Genomic DNA, 18,818 nt, shown 5'->3' with positions numbered 1-18,818 from the left:
GGCACCGGGCTCATAGTAAGCAGAGGTCTGCAGGATCCTAGCCATACCTGGCCAGCACGCCAGAGAGCTGGGCAGTGACGAGCCTTTCACCAGAAGGGTCTGTCTCCTACCCTAGGTCTGGGTTCTTGGGGCCTGGGGGACACAGAAGGCACTTACTAGGGAGCTGAGGCTGGAAGGCTGAAGCCAGAGGCCTGGGGTCTTGGGGGCCTGGCTGGGTCTGCTAGGGGACCTCATCTTCCCTGAGGAAGGGGCTTCCTGGGCAGCCTAGGAGAGGCAGCACGGCCCGCAAATCAGCGGGTTGGTCCTGGAGACCCGAGAGTGGCTAGTCTGGAAAGGCTGGGCGGGGCGGGGCGGACCTTTCCCAGACTGATCCTTGGGGAGATGGGAGGGCTAAACTGTTCAATTTACTCAAATGTTTCATCATATCAAGTTATTCTTCTGATTTTGTCAGTATTTTTTATTGAAGTACAGTTAATTGACAATGTCACACTTTTTAAAATGAATTATTTCTTTTTGGCTACGCTGTGTCTTCATTGCCGTGAGGGCTTGGTCTAGTTGGGTGCCTGGGCTTCTCATTGCAGTGGCTTCTCCTGTTGCAGGGTACTGGCTATAGACATGTGGGCTCTAGAATTTGGGCTCACTAGTTGTGACTCACAGGACTAAGTTGCCCTGAGGCATGTGGAACCTTCACAGACCAGGTATTGAACCCGTGTCCTTAACCACTGGACCCCCCAGGGAAGTCCTGTCACACCTTTTTAAAGTGGCCCCAAAATTAATGTATGTATTTTCTTTGAAAAATGCAATTTTTCAAATTATCATGTGGAATTTTAATAAGCCATTTTCATAAGCTATGAGTAATTTATTAACATGATATGTAGTACTATATCTGTAAAATGTAAATATATTAAAAATAGTCTATAAGGAAAAAGAGACACAAGAGTGATTGGGGCTTTACTTCATTTGGAAAATTATTTTACCATTCTCAAATTTTCTTATGAGTTTTTGTTACAAAAATATATTTCAGTTTATTTAAATGAGAGCTATTTATGAGCCGTTTCTATTCTTCCCACAGCAGCAATGCTGCAATAAATATCTTTAAACACGTATTGGGACTTCCCTGGTGGTCCAGTGGTTGAGAATCGGCCTGCCAGTGCAGGGCACATGGATTTGATCCTTGGTCCAGGAAGATCCCACACACCTCAGGGCACCTAAGCCTGTTTGCCACAACTACTGAGTCCATACTCACTATAGAAGAGAACCCTGTGCACCACAACTAGAGAACAGTTCCTGCTGGCCACAGCTAGAGAAAGCCCAAGCACAGCAAGGAAGACCCAGATCAGCCAAAATAAGTAAACAAACAAACAAACAAACATGTGTGCTGGTGCTTTGTTTTCTGAGGCTAGATTCCAATAAGTGATAAAGTAGGATCAAGCAGAATATATGTTTTAATACCTTGATTGCTATTATATCAGGTTACTTTTGGAAAAGACTAACAATCTACACTTTTACCAGCAGTACAAGTAGTCCTTTCTTTGTTACTGGTATGTACTGTTACCTCTTTGCAATTTTTTGCTAAGATAATGGGTGAGAGATAGTATCCGATGACTTCAATTTGCCTTTCTGTGACTTCTAGTGAAGTTCAGTATCTTCGCACAACATTTTAAAAAATTTGTTTTGTTTTGTTTGTTTGTTTTAATTCTGGCTGTGCTGCCACTGCAATGAGAAGCCCTTGTACTGCAACAGAGTAGCCCCTGCTGGCTGCAACTATTAACAGTAGAAACCCACCTGCAGCCAAAAATAAATAAAAAGAATCTTTCCCTCTTAGTGGGAAATACTATTTGGTTAAACCATCTTCAGATTTCATCTTTGCTCTTGTCCTAGCCTGTGAGCAGGTACTGAAATTGAGTGCTTGCCAGAATCAGGCTACCTACCTACCCCCAGTGGACATTTAGATATTCATGTATCTAATGGTGTAGCCAGCCATTTTTCGAAAATAAAGAAGTGGCACAAGTCACATGAATTTGGAACCTCTGGAAGAAAATTCTGCTTTGCCACCAACCTGGAATATTATAATCACTAAGACTTTTTTGAGAATGTATTTCCTAAAGACCCTGGCATAGTGAAAATCAGCTGAAAATAGAAATTCACTATGAAATAATTATTTTTAAAAAACCAACTAAGATATTAGCAGGTGAGAGATCTTCTTTTTCTCTACCTGAGTTGATGTGAATGAAATCCAATGATGTTGTCTTCTCCCACTCCTACAAATAAAAGTGTACAGAACCTTTAAAAAGTTGGAAGCAAACTGAGAAAGCCTCTCCCCCAAGTACTCATCTGGTGCAGTGCAGGGTCTAGAGATGACCCAGAGATGACCATCTTCCCAGAGATGACCATCTTCCCAGAGATGACCATTCTGGCTTCTGAATTAATTGGAAATCCCATACGTGTCCCACCTTTTGGGCATCCTTAATTGCTGTTCTTTTTTAAAATTTTTATTTATTTTTTAATTGAAGGATAATTACTTTACAGAATCATGTTGTTTTCTGCTAAACACCAACATGAATCAGCCATAAGTATTTTGTTGTTCTTTTATTGCACTGAAATTTGCTTCCCTGAAATTTTTTCTAGATTTCTCATTTCTTGTTACAAAGAACAAAAGCCTTTAAGAAACCTTTATATATATATATATATATATATATATATATATATTTATTTATTTATTTATTTATTTTTATTTATTTACTTATTTGGCTGTACCAGGTCTTAGTTGCAGCATGCAAACTCTTAGTGGTAGCATGTGGGATCTAGTTCCCCAACCAGGGATCAAACCTGGGGCCTCCTGCATTGGAAGTGAGGAGTCTTAACCACTAGACCACCAGGAAAGTCCCAGAAACTCTTTCTTGATAAGAACTTGCCCTTCCCTTCATATCCCTCTAAATTTTCCCTTTTCTGGATTAAACATTGTCTTGTTTAAGGATGTGCTGTAGTTTGATAGAAAGAGGATGGATGGAGAAGTGAGAAGATGGGGTTTTCCTTCTGCCTCTTGCCTGACCAGCCTGCTGACTTAGAATGAGCCACTTTACCATTCTGAGCCTCAGTTTTTTCTTTGTTAGGTGAGGAAATTGAATTTAGATAACCTTTAAGATTGCTTTCCACATTGGATTCTGGGTTTCTAACTGTTTGGATGAAGCTTGTGTTAAATAGTTTGGTTTGACATCTCGCTGCCCTCTTGTGGACACTGTCTTGGGAAAAAAATAAAATATTTACTTGCTCAAAGAACAATATCATGGCCACCCCCCCAATCAAAAATTCACGTGTATCAAACTGTCTGTTTTCATTTATTCATGTTCTCTTTTAGTCCTCATCCATAAATGTACATATCATATCAGGGATATAATGTTATAGTCTTTCCCTTCCCTAAATCATAGGCATTGATGTATATTACAAGGAAGATGTTATATGTATATATATATTTTTTTACTGAGCTATAATTCACATACCATAAAATTTACCCTTTTAAAGTATATAATTTAGTGATTTTTAGTATATTTATAAGGTTGTAAAGTCATCAACACTGACTCCAGACCATTTTAAACCACCCTAAAACGGAATCCCTTAACTATTACAATTCTCTCCTCTCACCAGACCCTGGCAACTACTAATCTACTTTCTGTCTCTATAGGTTTGCCTATTCTGGACCTTTTAAGTAAATAGAATCATACAATGTTTCCTTTTGTGTCTGGCTTATTTCACTTAGTATAATATTTTCAGGATTCATCTACGTTGCAGCATGCATTATTATTATTCTATATTTTTAATTTTTTTCAAATAGCATAATTATACTTTAATGCTATGTAATATTCCCTTCTTGGGAGACATTTAAGATATATATATATATTTGCTGATACATATTTGTTGTTATAAAGAATGCTGCATCAATATTTTCATGTTTCTAATTCATCTAGTCTCTTGAATTATTTCAGAATAAATTCCCATGGGTGGGATTACTGGGTCAAAGGGTATGAACATTTTTATGACTGTTGTCAATATTGCTCTTAAATTGTGGTGCCCAGAACCAGATGCAATTCTCAGATGTGTTCAGACAGAACAAGGTACTGTGGAGCTATTAAGTTCTCAAGGTCTGGACAATATATCATCCTTTATATCAAGCAGTCTAAGAATTTATTAGCTTTTTTGGAGGGGGGTGGTTTCTCATGGAGCTTATAGCCAACTAAGGCCCTTAGGTCTTTTCCTAGGCACTGTGTCTTCAAGCTGAGTTTTCATCTACTCTGGGACTTAGGAGGCTTTTGAGGACTCCCTGGCTGGAATTTAGTATTTCTTTGTTTTCTTTTTTTCTCTAACAGTGAGTGTGTGGCCCTAACAAGCCAGCAGGTCTGGGTTTATTGCAGTGTTCGATGAGAACTGCAGATGGCGCCTTAAGGCTGTCACAGGGTAAATTATGTCCCTTCACTTTTTTTTTTTTAGGATCTAGTGGTGGTAACTCCTTCAGTTCAGTTCAGTCGCTCAGTCGTGTCCGACTCTTTGCGACCCCATGGACTGCAGCACGCCAGGCCTCCCTGTCCATCACCAACTCCCGGAGCTTACTCAAAATCACGTCCATCAAGTCAGTGATGCCATCCAACCATCTCATCCTCTGTCGTCCCCTTCTCCTCCTGCCTTCAATCTTTCCTAGCATCAGGGTCTTTTCCAATGAGTCAGTTATTCGCATCAGGTGGCCAAAGTATTGGAGTTTCAGCTTCAGCATCAGTCCTTCCAATGAATATTTAGGACTGATTTCCTTTAGGATGGACTGGTTGGATCTCCTTGCTGTTCAAGGGACTCTCAAGAGTCTTCTCCAACACCACAGTTCAAAAGCATCAATTCTTCGGCCCTCAGCTTTCTTATAGTCCAACTCTCACATCCATACACTACTGGAAAAACCATAGCTTTGACTAGATGGACCTTTGTTGGCAAAGTAATGTCTCTACTTTTTAATATGTTGTCTAGGTTGGTTATAGCTTTTCTTCCAAGGAGCAAGCATCTTTTAATTTCATGGCTGCAGTCACCATCTGCAGTTGGTTCATTACCAGAGTTCAGTCCCCTCCCTTTGTTGGGAAGGTTAGAGAAACTGCGAACTTCAAAGTAAGTATGTTTTGTAGATGTCATTTGATCTTTTGAGAAACTCTGGGGTAATCTCAGAGCTTTGTCTGAACACAAATTTCATGCCCCTGCTTTGGTTTTTGAAGTTCATACCCCAAGAAGCTGATTTTTTGGCTTCTCTTCATGTTCCTTGCCATCTCTTCCTTAGTGGCAAGGGATTGAAACATGTTCAATTAACCGGTTTTGTTTGTTTAGCTCAGGTGGGTTCTAACAACAAATGCAGAAAATTTACATAGGGTTCCATCTAAATGAGGTTATAGTTCAATAATTTATTGCTTTCTTCATTTTCCTTTTCTTTCCAGTTCTCTTTTCCCCCACCTTTTTCCATCTGCTACTTGCAAACTATTATATTCATAATTTTCAGCAAGACCTTGGATTTTCTGGATTTAAACTTCATTGATAAGTTTCAACAGAATAGAGCAGCGCCCTTTGTGGGAAAGTTGGAAGGGAATGACTTAAAAACCCATTCTGTGCCAGACCTTAATTCCATTTTGGGGTAAGAAGGTTTGCCGGGAATATCCTCTGCTGGGCAAGGACTAACTTAGCATGAGAGCCTGGCTTTGCAAGCATCACTTAAAGGGACATTTTTCTGACCATCGATAGGTCAGGCACCTTTCAAATGAATTACTGTCAGGAAAGGAATGGGAAGCGTAGAGAGGAAATCTAGGTGTCATCTATTTATGTATTTCCCAGTCACAGATCTGAGGGCCATTGAGGCTCATGTTACTCCCTGGCTTCTCCTTCCTACCTATAATCACCAGTTTGAACTTGGCTTCTCTGTAAAAAAAAAAGAGAGATTAAAATTTATTTATTTATTTATTTTCGGCCGTGCTTGGTCTTTGTTGCTACACACAGGCTTTCTTAAGTTGCAGACGGTGGGAGTTGGGGTGTGAGGGCTTCTCACTGCAGTTGTCTCTCTTGTGGAGCACAGGCTCGAGAGTGCAGGCTCAGTAGTTGTGGTGTGCGGGCTTAGTTGCCTTGCAGCATGTGAAATCTTCCTGGACCGGGGACAAGCCTGTGTCCCCTGCACTGGCAGGTGGGTTCTTAACCAGTGGACTACCAGAGAAGTCCATTGGCTTCTCTTCCTACCTTCCCTTTCATTCCTGGGGTCCACAGTAAAGAGTGTAAATTTACTGCTTTTTCTATGTAATTTGAGTTGAAAGCACTTGCTCATTTTGTATTGCGTGACTGGGAACTCTGCCTCTTAGCAGTCGACTTTTTTGTATAGCCAAGAGACTGATCACTTCAGACCCATCTCCCCTCAAACTAATTCTTTGCCATCAGTGTGTTTCTTGTTCTCATGTTCATGTCTTTGCTGATGTCAGTCTTCTGTAATTCTTTTTCTCCTCTGCTAATCCAAATCTTTATACTTCTTTTATGATCCAGCTTCAGGTTTATCTCTAAATGATGCCTTCACTGATTAGGTCCATCTCCAGTAATCTTTCCTCTTTGAATTCCTTCCGCATTCTTGTCCACTTTGTACTGTCCTGTCAGGCATTTTCTTACATGTTGCCATATAATCATTCTGTATCTCACGTTTTTTAGTCTTGTCTCTTTGACTATACTGAAGGACTGTTGTTCAGTCGCTAAGTCACTCCCAATTCTTTGTGACCCCATGGACTGCAGCATGCCAGACTCCCCTGTCCTTTACTGTCTCCTGAAGTTTGCTCAGATATATGTCCATTGAGTTGCTGGTGCTATCTAACCATCTCATCCTTTGCCAGCCCCTTCTCCTTTTACCTTCAATCTTCCCTAGCATCAGGGTCTTTTCCAATGAATCAGCTGTTCACATTGGGTCGCCAAAGTATTGGAGCATTAGCTTTAGCATCAGTCCTTCCAATGAATATTCAGGGTTGATTTCCTTTAGGATTGACTGGTTTGATCTCCTTGCAGTCCAGGGGACTCTCAAGCATCTTCTCCAGCACTACAATTTGAAAGCATCAATTCTTCGGCACGCCTCCTTCTTTATAGTCCAACTCTCACATCCGTACATGACTGCTCAAAAAATCATAGCTTTTGACTATATGGGACTTTGTTGGCAAAGTGATGTCTCTGCTTTTTAATACACTGTCTAGGTTTGTCATAGCATTCCTTCCAAGGAGCAAGCATCTTGTAATTTCATGGCTGTGGTCACAATCTGCAGTCACTATCCGCAGTGATTTTGGAACCCAAGAAATTAAAATCAGTCACTGCTTTCACTTTTTGCCCATCTATTTGCCATGAAGTGATGGGACTGGACGCCATGATCTTAGTTTTTTGAATGTTGAGTTTTAAGCCAGCTTAAGGCAATGGCACCCCACTCCAGTACTCTTTCCTGGAAAATCCCATGGGTGGAGGAGCCTGGTAGGCTGCAGCCCAAGGGGTCGATAAGAGTCGGACACGACTGAGCGACTTCACTTTCACTTTTCACTTTCATGCATTGGAGAAGGAAATGGCAACCCACTCCAGTGTTCTTGCCTGGAGAGTCCCATTGACAGCGGAGCCTGGTGGGCTGCCGTCTATGGGGTCGCTGAGTCCGACATGACTGAAGCGACTTAGCAGCAAAACTGGCTGCACTCTCCTCATTCACACCCATCAAAAGGCTCTTTAGTTTCTCTTCATTTTCAGCCATTAGAGTGGTTTCATATGCATATCTGAGGTTGTTGATATTTCTCCTGGAAATCTTGATTCCAGCTTGTGATTCATCCAGCCTAGCATTTTGCATGACAATATATAGTCTTGTACTCCTTTCCCAAAATTTTTCAACCAGTCCATTGTTCCATGTCCAGTTCTGTTGCTTCTTGGCCCTCATACAGGTTTCTCAGGAGACAGCTAACATGGTCTGGTATTCTTATCTCTTTAAGAATTTTCCATAGTTGGTTGTGATCTGCATAGTCAAAGGCTTTAGTGTAATCAGTGTAGATGTAGATGTTTTTCTGGAATTCCCTTGTGTTCTCTCTGATCCAACAAATGTTGGCAATTTGATCTCTGATTCCTCTGCCTCGTCTAAATACAGCCTGTACATCTGGAACTCCTTGGTTCACGCATTGCAGAAGCCTAGCTCGAAGGACAGAAGGACTATCTTCTCTCAATGCAAGTAACAGGACATTTACTAAATACACTAAATTTCTGTTTAAGGGAGTTTGGGTTTTTTTGAGCATGAGCCACCCATTCTTTTTGCATGGCGCTGCAGTAGACCTTCCTCTCCTACAAACACACCCCTGCTATTTAACAATTGAGGCTTGATGTCCTTGTTTGTTAAATGAGGACAGTGATGCTTGCCTCACAGGGATATTGAGACATTCAAATGGGATGTGTTGAGGGCACTTTATAAACCCTAAAACATTTTACAGAGGGTGGCATTATCATTTTTTAAAAAATGGTGACAGACTGTATAGATGAAAGAACATGCTAAAATTCCATGAATGAACTTACAGTAAAGCAGTATTATATTTTTCACAGATAGAAACAAATTCACTAGAGATCAATTTCAAGTTTTTAATGAACCTGCAACTGAGTGTTTCAAATATGAGTTTTGGTTCTGACATTGTCACTAATTTTGTGATATAAGGATTCAACCTTTGATAATTTAAGGCTCTAAACATCTGATACACAGTTGAATTTGGGTATGTTACCCATGTCTTTGAACCTCAGTTTTGTTATCTATAAAACAGGAAATTCCAACCTAATCAAATCCTTCTAGTATAATGTTAGAGAGTGGATGTTCAAAGAAACATTAATCCTACACAGAAGTCTCCTGGGTAAAAAAAGTTTCCTTGGGGGAAAGCTGCATACTATGTACTGCATTCCCTTCAATATTAAAAAAACACATTACCATATTAAATGCTCCTGGAAGGAAACCAATTTATTTTGAATTTTTCAAAATTAATTTTTATTGGAGTATAGTTGCTTTACAATAAACCAATTTATTTTGATTTTACCAAGCCTTTCCCAAACTCATTTGGACCTGGAATAGTTTTTTTAGATAACATCTATTCGGCATGCACAAAACTACGTTTCTAAGACACACAGTGTGGGCTACCAACCTGAATATTCTTAGGTATCAGAGGTAGTCCAAGCAAAGGGAAAAGTACACCCTGATGAGATATTCTCTGCTGGTCTTCATGCTTGTTGTGGTTTGCGGCATCAACTTTAGTCATCAGAGACTTTAACCTCTTTTTTTCCCCCTAATAAAAACATGGAATCCGACAATCAGTCACTTCGGATATAGAATATTGACTCAAAGAAAAACATGCTAAAATTTCTGATCACAAGGGTCTACTGGAAAATATATTAAATTAGGTCATGTTAATTTTTGCAGCATATATCTGCCAAGGTGATGACTGCATCATGTTTTATCTTTAGTTCTAATTTGCCTCAGTCATTAGGTAACCTGGGATAAATCATTTCCCTTAAGGCTGAACTAAGATATATGGATGTTTTTTCTAAAGTCTTCTTTTGTAATCCTTAGCAGTTATTCTAATCATTTCAAAAATTTGGTTGTTTTTGTGGTTTCTTCAGAGTAGGTCACAGTATTATATATTGAATTTATTACAGCATTTCCTTTCTTCCAATATAATTAATAGATTTTAAACAATTTGCCACTGTTTTAAAGCAGGCAATGATCACTTAATTGTGTACCATATAAAGTGAAAACTGTATATGTAGTTTAAAGAACAATGATAAAATTAATCTTTATAGCCCAGGTAAAAGGTATTTTTGAAGCATTTGTTCAATATCCTTTTAGAGAGGTTGAGTGCTGCATGGAAAAAGATGGGCCATGAGTTGCAGTACCCCTCTTGCAAATTCCACTCAGTAAAACAATGCTCTATGTGACCCACCCGTCTGGGAGAGCCGTTAGTTTTTGAGTTAAATCCTTGTGAAGAGCCTACACCTCCTGTCACCCCAGGGACTTGGCAAACTATTTCTTTTAACCACACTCAGCACTCTCGCTTAGAGGAGATATGATTCCATCTCATTCAGTTTCCAGTGATGTTTGACAGCTCTCATAGATCTAGCCTAGGCCTGCTCCTCTATCCACCTCCCTTCTAAGTGGGATATCCACATATAAAAACTCTCTCCCATTAGACCACAGGCTCTTTTAGGAAAGGCATCATGTCTCTCCTAACAGACTAAGGTTTCCAAGAGTGAGGATTTAATTTTTCTCCCAAGGAAGAAATTATATTTTGCGGCAGCATCAGGCCCTGTAACAAAGGTGTTACCCAAATGACTTTTGGTTGGTGAAATCAGTCATAGAATAAGATCTTGGATCCTACTGGTTTAGGTCTCATTCTTTAGTATGAAGTTTCCTATTAACCAGGGTTATCATCCCATTCCTACACTGTATGGGAAGGCAGAATTGTGGAAGAATTACTCACACATTCTTCTTTGTTCCTACTTTGCACTTTTCTGTTTTAGCACTTATCATCAGGTTATAGTTATTTAATAGCTTTCATCCTCCATTACAACTGAATACTCTAGGATCCTCAAGGATAGTGATCTAGTTTTATTCTGTGTAAGTGGCCCACCCCTAGAACAATGTCTCCTACTCATTGGGTGGTCAGTGAAAAGAGAGCAGATATTTGGATGGTCTGCTTCTATCTGAATCTTTGAAAGAAGAGTCAGTAGTAAGCAACAGATTGTGTAATGCCCTGACTAGTTGGATGACCTAATCTTCTGTTTCTTTAGATCTGTAAATGATGTGGTTGGATTAGCTTAGACGCTATTAATCAAGGGTCAGTGGGCTCTAGAGGAGTTTTGGCCCTTCCACTCCATCCAAAGTTAAAAACCAAAGGACCAGATAGATGACTTTGTAGAGATCTACCTGTACTGCCACTCCAACAACAAACCTGTGGGGACCAAAATTATATTATGCCTATGGTGTCTATACACTCCCATATACACTCTCTGGGTTGGGGTTGGTGCCTGCCCAGAGCCCCTTATACTTTGCCCTCAAAAGAGAACATGGGGACAGACTCTGATTAACCTTTTCAATGCTGATTCAATGCCCACCCTCTAGCCACTCCTGACCAGTTGGCAGTGGGGTGAGTGCTTCATACATGGAGGAAACTGGCTAGAAAGGTGCACAAATATTAAGGGATGGTTCTGGAGAAGGCAACGGCACCCCACTCCAGTACTCTTGCCTGGAAAGTCGCATGGACGGAGGAGCCTGGTAGGCTGCAGTCCATGGGGTCGCGAAGAGTCGGACACGACTGAGCGAGTTAGTTCCCTTTCCCTGGCCCTGGGGTGCTTGGGAATCTAACCACGAAGAAGAGTGTTTAACGGAAAGATTCGACGGGTAATGTGACTGACCACAGCCGTGTAGAGGGATGCAGACAACTGAGCAGCCCAGGAAACCGACACAGAAATGGACTTGGTGTATCTGGTGAACGTGGCTTGCTCCCGAAGCTATCTTGCACCAGACCAGGGTCACGCATCCTCCCGCCACCACCCCGCAGCGGCCTCTACGGATTCCCAGGAGGCTGAGCGGCAAAGAAGTCCGGACGTCCGGGCGTTTCCCACAGCGGGTGGCTCTGAAATAGCCTTCTGGAATAAAACTCGGGGCTGGAAGGTGGCGAAATGGAAACTGGTGTTAAGTCGTCGGGGAGAGGTCGTAGCGCCAAAAGGAGCGCCGTCTGGAAGACAAGAGTCCCGGCCAGGATCCAGAGAAAAGCCCCTCGAGCGGTGCAACCTCGAGGCGGCCGCCTTCGGCAACCTCCGGGGGAGTTTCGGCTCTTTCCGGCAGTTCCAGCTCGGGCCCTCTACTCCCAGCGCGCGCTGTGCCCCCCTCCCCACGCCCCCCGGCTCTTTCTGGGACTCGCCATTCTGCACGCGGCTGCAGGCTCGTGTCCCACACCCGTCCCGACTCCCATTTAGTTTGTTCCCCAACCCACTCTTCCAGTCCCTTCCCTGCATCGTTCTTCCCGATTGTCGGCGACGCCCGAGCTTCCTCAACTCGGGCGCGCGATCCACAGGGCGGTGTGAGGCGCGAGGGACCCGGTAGCGGGAGGAGCTGTAACCCGATGGACAGGAGACCACCTCTCGCCCCGCACCTTTCCGCGCGCGGGTCTTCGGCTCGCTGGGCCGCCTCGCGCCCGGGCCTTACTCAAAGGCCGGTTGGCTGCAACGGCCTCGAGCTCGGCGCGCCGGGTTCGCGCTGGCGCGAGCACGCGCCCTGTGCGCTGGCTAGCCGGCGCGCACGCGCCCGAGCGGACTGCGGGGCGGGGCGGAGAGCTCGAGCCTCGGCGAGGTCGGTGTGGATCGGCTGGCACTCAGGCCCCCCGCCGCGGCTGCGATTCCCAGCCCGCCGCCCGGCCGAGGAGGGAAGCGGAGAAAGGGGCGGTGGGGGCGGGGCGGCGTCCGGCTCCGGGAGAGCTGGGGGAGGAGCGCGACGGCTGCAGCCCTAGAAGAGGAGGAGGCGGCGGCGGAGGAGCTCCTTTCCTCTTCTCAGACCCCGGAGCGTCCGGGACGCAGAGCCGGAACTGGGGAACGCGGCGACTGCGGGGGTCCGGGATAGGTGAGGCTCAGGGTGCTGGCGGAGGGGCGGAGGAGGGATGAAGCGGGGCGCTGAGGTGCAGAAAGCGGGCTTGAGGGAAGGCACACGGGGAGGGGGCAGTTGTTGGGGGTTGGGGTACCGAGAGTAGGGGACGTGAACCCTTTGAGACCTCGAGTGCCCAGATGGTGAAAGGTTTCTGGGGTCAGTGGGGCGGGCCGAAGCACACGGTTCCGAGTTGAGGGGTTTCCGGAGGCATAGGCCGGGGAAACAATGGAGTGAGGGGGGAGTCTGACGTGAGCGTGTGTGGGGTACTAGGTTTTAAGAAACAACGAGAGGTCGAAAGGAATGAAAGAATCGATTATTTGGTATGAGAAGTACAATGAACTGGAAATTCATCGCAAATGCGTAAGGTCATCTACGTGGGTGTCCGAGGTCCTTAGGATTTGGGGGGCAAAGTGGGATTTGAAAATAAGAGAGAGGAGGGCATTCTTGGAATTGGGGGGTGTGGGAGCGGGAAACGGGACGGAAAATATAGCCAAGAGGGGCAGACACATAAAATAGATGTGGTTTGGGTTTGAATTAAAGCAGAAGAATAAGTCCAGTTAGAGAGTATAGGTTAGGTGGACTGGAGTGGCATTTTTCTCCTAATTCATCCAGGATGACTGGGTTCTTTTAGAAGGTGGATTTTTCTCTGGCATGTCCCCCTGCTAAGGAGTACAGGCTGCTTTTTTAATAATTTGGTTATCATTTATAGTTCATTTCATTGATAAAGCATGCCTGTAATGTTTATTTCCCTTCCCTAAATTACAGGTATGTAATTTACCTGCGGTTCATGAAGCAGGAGAGGACAGGTCACTAGAAACAGGCATCTTGCTTTGAGTTTGGTTATTGATAATGCAGAGTTTAGGGTGTTTGGAGGAGAACCAAGAGTTTGTCCATCGAAAGGTGATGAACAGCCTTGATAAAATCTGAGTTATCTGTACTTTGTTAGAATTACAGTTTCTCACTGAGAAATGATCATGTACCATCTGCTACTGGTTTTATGATTATGGGAGAGAGTTTGGTTTTGTCACCAGAAATTCCTGATGCTGATTTCAAATTATCAGGCTATTTTGTACCTTCCAGTTTGAATTCAGGTGATTTGAAAATATTATGGGGAAGTATTTTGGCGGTTATGTATGATCTTTGCATTTCCTTGATACTTGGATTTCCAGACCAAATTTTGGATGATACTAGATACAAGATTGCTGATTTTGAAATTGTCATTACCATTATGTGTTCATAAATAGTCCATATTAAGCCTTTTATTTTGAGGCATTAAGTTTTGCTGACTCATCGAAGATTTCTGGGAATTTTTCCGTTTATATTTCTCAGCTTGGCCTCAGATAGTAGCATTAGGCTATTTTATAAAGGTCCGAAAAGAGTGCTCTAAATTGTCACTTTTCTTCTGTTATAAAAACTGAACAAAGCAAGAAGTGAGTGCAGTTTCCTTATTAGTGATAATGAAGTGCTAAGATTGCTTTCCACATATCATCTCATTTAATTTAATCCTCATAATCATTTCCTGTTTTACAAATTCAGAGATTAAATTACTTAATAAGATCACAAAACTAGTAGTAAATAAAACTGAATTCATACCTATTCTGTTCGGACACTCCTTTAAGTGTTCCATGTTGTTCTACCTGCTTTTTCCTCCTGATCTTGGTTGTAGTATGAACAGCATGAATTGGTTGAAACCTGGGTCTGATACAGTGATCTAGACAAAGATTGGCTTGATGGGCTACATCTGCAGAGTTTATTGAAAGTTTATTGGCCCTGTGATTTAACAGATCTTCTGGGGTCCACATAATAGGCAAAAATGTCCTCTTACTAAGGATTTGTCCTGTGAGCACACTTGATTTTCTGTTTAGTCTAGTGTACTGCTGAAGTACTGTGCATACGTGGCACTCTTCCTTGTGGAAGTCAAGACAGCCAGTTGTGGAGCCAAAACCAATTAACTCTGGAAAACAAGTGAAAACTGCTGAATGCTCAAGTGCCCTCCAAGCACCTGTTGAGTCCACAGTTGGTACTGGCATTATCTCTAAATATAGACAGGATCCTCTTAGAAACCAGGAGTAAAACTACTAGAACCGAGAGACACAGCTGGGGCCTGAGGGAGGAGCCAGAGGTTAATGGCCGAAACATCAGCATAGCCTGTGGAGGCTGATCCAGGAGCAGGAAAGGCTACAGATACTAGTGAACTGCAGGAGGTGAGGGAATTTTTATTTGTTGAGCAGTTAGGTATTCTAGGGACTGACTGAACTCAGTGTGTTTTATATGTTACTTTATTAGGTCTTCAAATAATCCTATAAGGAAAGCATTATCCTCATCTTTCAGATGAGGCTTGGAAAACTTTGTAATGTAACTTTGTAATGATTATGAAAGAAGTTTATATTTTTATTATTATATTGCCACTCGCAGTTTCCATTGTAGAGACACCATATTAAGACTGGAAAATTAAAGTCACTCTTTAGGATCCACTATGCTGCTTTGTTAGAAGTAAAACTGATTGTCTTGCTGCTTACATTGGAGACTGGAAGGTAAAGCTTATATTTTTCTGATTTAAATATTGGAAAGGGGAGCCCATTCATTATTTAGCAAATGTCCTCCTATAGAATAGAGTTCACCTTCTAATATATCTTCCTATCATATGCCAGTGATATGATACTGATATATAAATATGTAGTATATGAAAATGCCATGCCCATCCTTCCTGTTCTGAGGTCTTGACTTTCAGGCAGGTCATCTAGGCTCGGAGGATGACAGTGAAGCATGCCTGTTGCAGACTCTTAGCACTTTTCTTCATGTTTTTGCCTCAAAGATTTGATCATCATTCTTGCTTGGTTACTTTAAAAAAAATTGTGGTAAGATATACATAACATCATTTAAACCACTTTTTCAAGTGTACAGTTCAGTGGCATTAAATCCATTCATACTGCTGTGAAACCATCACCACCATTCAACTCCAGAACATTCTTATCATCCCAAACCAAAATTCCTGTTAAAGAATGACTTCTTATTCTTCTTTTTCCCCAGCTCCTGGCAATCACTATTGCACTTTTCTGTCTCTAGGAATATGATTATTCTAGGTACCTCACATAAGTGGAATTATATAGTATTTGTCCATTTGTGTCTGGCTTATTTCACTTAGCACATGGTCTTCAAGGTTCATCAGTGCTTTAACCTTGTCAGAAATTCATTCCTTTTTAGAGCTGAGTAATAGTCCATTATATGCATATACCACATTCCCTTTATCCATTCGTCTATAAATGGCCACAGGTTGTTTCCACCTTTTGGCCATTGTGAGTAATGCTGCTGTGAACATTAGTGTGCAAATACCTGTTCAGTATCTGTTCATATGATAATCCTATGTTTAAGTTTTTGTGGCCGTTTGGTTACTTTTTTATATATACTTTTACTTATTTTTTGGTGGTGCAGGGTCTTCGTTGCTGCATGGGCTTTTCTCTGGTTGCAAGGATCAGGGGCTACTCTCTAGCTGCAGTGCTGGGGCTTCTCATGGCAGTGGCTTTTGTGTGAACACGGGCTCTAGGCACATGAACTTCAGTAGGAGTAGCACCTGGGCTCGGTGGTTGTGGCTCCTGAGCTCAAGATCACAGGCTCAGTAGTTGTGGCCGATGGGCTTCGTTGCTCCAAGGCATGTGGGATCGTCCCTGACTAGGGATAGAACCGTACTTCCTGCATTGGCAGGTGGATTTTTTACCTTCCCTGAGCAACCAGGGAAGCCCAAGTTTGGTTACTTCTAAATGATGATTTTATTGTGTGTTCACCTGAAGGTAGTACTTGACCTTATGTTTGAGGGCTGCTGTTTCCTCTACTGACTTTTTCTGTCCAGTTTTCAGGACACTTGCACAGGACATGATTTGTCTAGTTTTTATGGCTCTCTCTTAGCTTCTGTCTAATTATATTTATGTATCAAGACATCTAGCAAGCATCTTAAAATAGAGTTCAAGTTAGCAATAAAAGTACTTTTGAAAATCTTGTAGGAGCTTTAGTTGATGAAGAAAATAGGAGTTTCTGTTTTAAAGTATGAAATGTGTCCAGTATGGAAGGGACCATTTGTTATACACAAGGTTTTTTCAGTCATACCTATAACTGTGGATCGTCATCTTAAGAATGTTATTTGTATATATATTTGAAAAATCTGGTACTTCCCTGGTGGTCCAGTGGCTAAGACTCCACACTCCCAATGCTGGGGACCCAGGTTCGACCCCTGGTCAGGGAACTAGATCCTACATGCTGCAGCTAAGAGCTCACATGCCATAACTAAAGATCCCCTGTGCTGCAACTAAGACCTGGTGCAGCCAAAATATAAATAAATATTCAAAAAGAAAAATGTGTCACTAGTGTAGATCATCTTTAGTTCACTTTGCTGCCTTTGGTGGAAAAATTTAGGGTAGTTTTTTCATTTCAGAATATTTTATATATATGTTGTTGTTGTTCAGTCAGTCGTGTCCAGCTCTTTGTGACCCCATGGACTGCAGCATGCTAGGTTTCCCTGTCCTTCACCATCTCCCAGAGTTTGCTCAAACTCGTGTCCATTGAGTCAGTGATGCCATCTCATCCTCTGTCACCCCCTTCTCCTGCCCTCAGTCGTTCCCAGCATCAGAATCTTTTCCAATAAGTTGGCTCTTCGCATCAGGTGGCCAGAGTATTGGAGCTTCAGCATCAGTCCTTCCAATGAACATTCAGAATTGACTTCCTTTAGGATTGACTGGTTTGATCTTGCTGTCCAAGGGACATGTATGAGCTGCTAGTTATTGCTTACCTTCTATATCCTTTATTAATTGAAAAGAGTTTGAGTGCCTACTATATGCTTTAAATATTTCAGGAAGGTAACTGTAATACAGGAAGTACTGTTTGAGTTGATTTTTTCTCCCTCCCGTTATATATTTGAGAGAGACAAGAGTTGTCACATAGTACCAAATATAGTAGATTGAAATAGCTGCAGGCTGACAGTGAACTGTCTCTTAGGATGGGTCTAACCTCCAATTTCATTTTTTCTAATTGTCACAAGGAGGTTAATTATGCCTGCATCTTGCTTCTTGAAATTATTGGGTTACAAAGGGACTTCAGGCTCACATACCATTTTCTGGGAGCCTCTTTTGGAATCTTAGTGAGTTTATACTTACCTTGGATGTGGTGTGTTGGTTCTGAAATATCTCCAAAAGATTTAAAGTTTTGGACATTAACTTTAAATATCCAATCACTTTAGGTTGCTGGATATAAGGATTGGCCAGAGGCCAGCATTTACTCTTCATATTCAGATTTACCATGGTGGCCGATTGTGTTGGGTTCCTGAAATATACATGCATCTTCTGCACTGACTCTGCAGCAGCCCCAGGCCTTAAAATATTCTGTAAGATCTGAGAACATAGCCACCAGCTTAAGGCCTCTGCAGTCAGTGTCCTATGACTAATTTGTGGTTAGGAGTTACACAGCGACTCTTATTAGTGCAAACCCTAAATGACAAGCTTAGATTGTTGGTTAGGATTTTTTTATATTACTTAATTAGCAAAATGACATGATTACTGGTTGTGGAGTATGTGTTTGTGTCTATGTGTTCTTTAGAGTTGGTTAAAGGGTGTTGGGATTGAGGAGAAGGAGGTTTGTGATGAAGCCATTTTATGATTATAGATGGGTCTCATTAGATAAGTGAAGATATCTTTTGTACTTGAAGATGCTGCCAATGATGTTACTTCTTATTGACCTGTATAGGACTGGAATGGCCTGTTTGTAAAACCAGCAGTCTTTGCTCTCTTGAGTATATACGATCTGTCCAGTAGCAAATGATTTGCTTTTGTTTTAAGGTTACCATCAGTAGTAGAGCAATGCATGTGGGCCTAGTCACTAAGTTGTGACCAACTGTTTGCAACTCCATGTACTGCAGCCCAACAGCCCTCTTTCCATGGGATTTTCCAGGCAAGAACACTGGAGTGGGTTGCCATTTCCTCCTCCAGGGGATCTTGCTGACCCAGGAATCAAACCCTCGTCTCCTGCATCGGCAGGCGAATTCTTTACCACTGAGCCACCTGGAAAGCCCAGTAGAGCAGTACTTTAAATTATCTACTTAGTCTCTGATTACAACATGCAGTGTGATCAGCCCACTGCTGGCTCTTCTTGGTAT

At 42.3% G+C, this 18,818-nt stretch overlaps 2 non-coding genes across 2 annotated transcripts; one reads left to right on the top strand and one right to left on the bottom strand.

Annotated features, from left to right (window-relative positions):
* Positions 1–2,808: 2,808 nt before the first annotated feature.
* TRNAG-UCC (transfer RNA glycine (anticodon UCC)) lies at positions 2,809–2,882 on the bottom strand. The gene has a single exon. It is a non-coding gene; the product is annotated as a tRNA-Gly (tRNA).
* A 13,961-nt stretch (positions 2,883–16,843) lies between these two features.
* On the top strand, positions 16,844–16,916 carry TRNAG-CCC (transfer RNA glycine (anticodon CCC)). Its single transcript has one exon. It is a non-coding gene; the product is annotated as a tRNA-Gly (tRNA).
* Positions 16,917–18,818: the final 1,902 nt, after the last annotated feature.

The sequence above is a fragment of the Budorcas taxicolor genome, chromosome 5, assembly GCF_023091745.1.
Source record: "Budorcas taxicolor isolate Tak-1 chromosome 5, Takin1.1, whole genome shotgun sequence".
Classification (NCBI taxonomy): domain Eukaryota; kingdom Metazoa; phylum Chordata; class Mammalia; order Artiodactyla; family Bovidae; genus Budorcas; species Budorcas taxicolor.
Note: the sequence above shows the minus strand (reverse complement) of the source record. Positions and strands in the feature narration are given on the sequence as shown.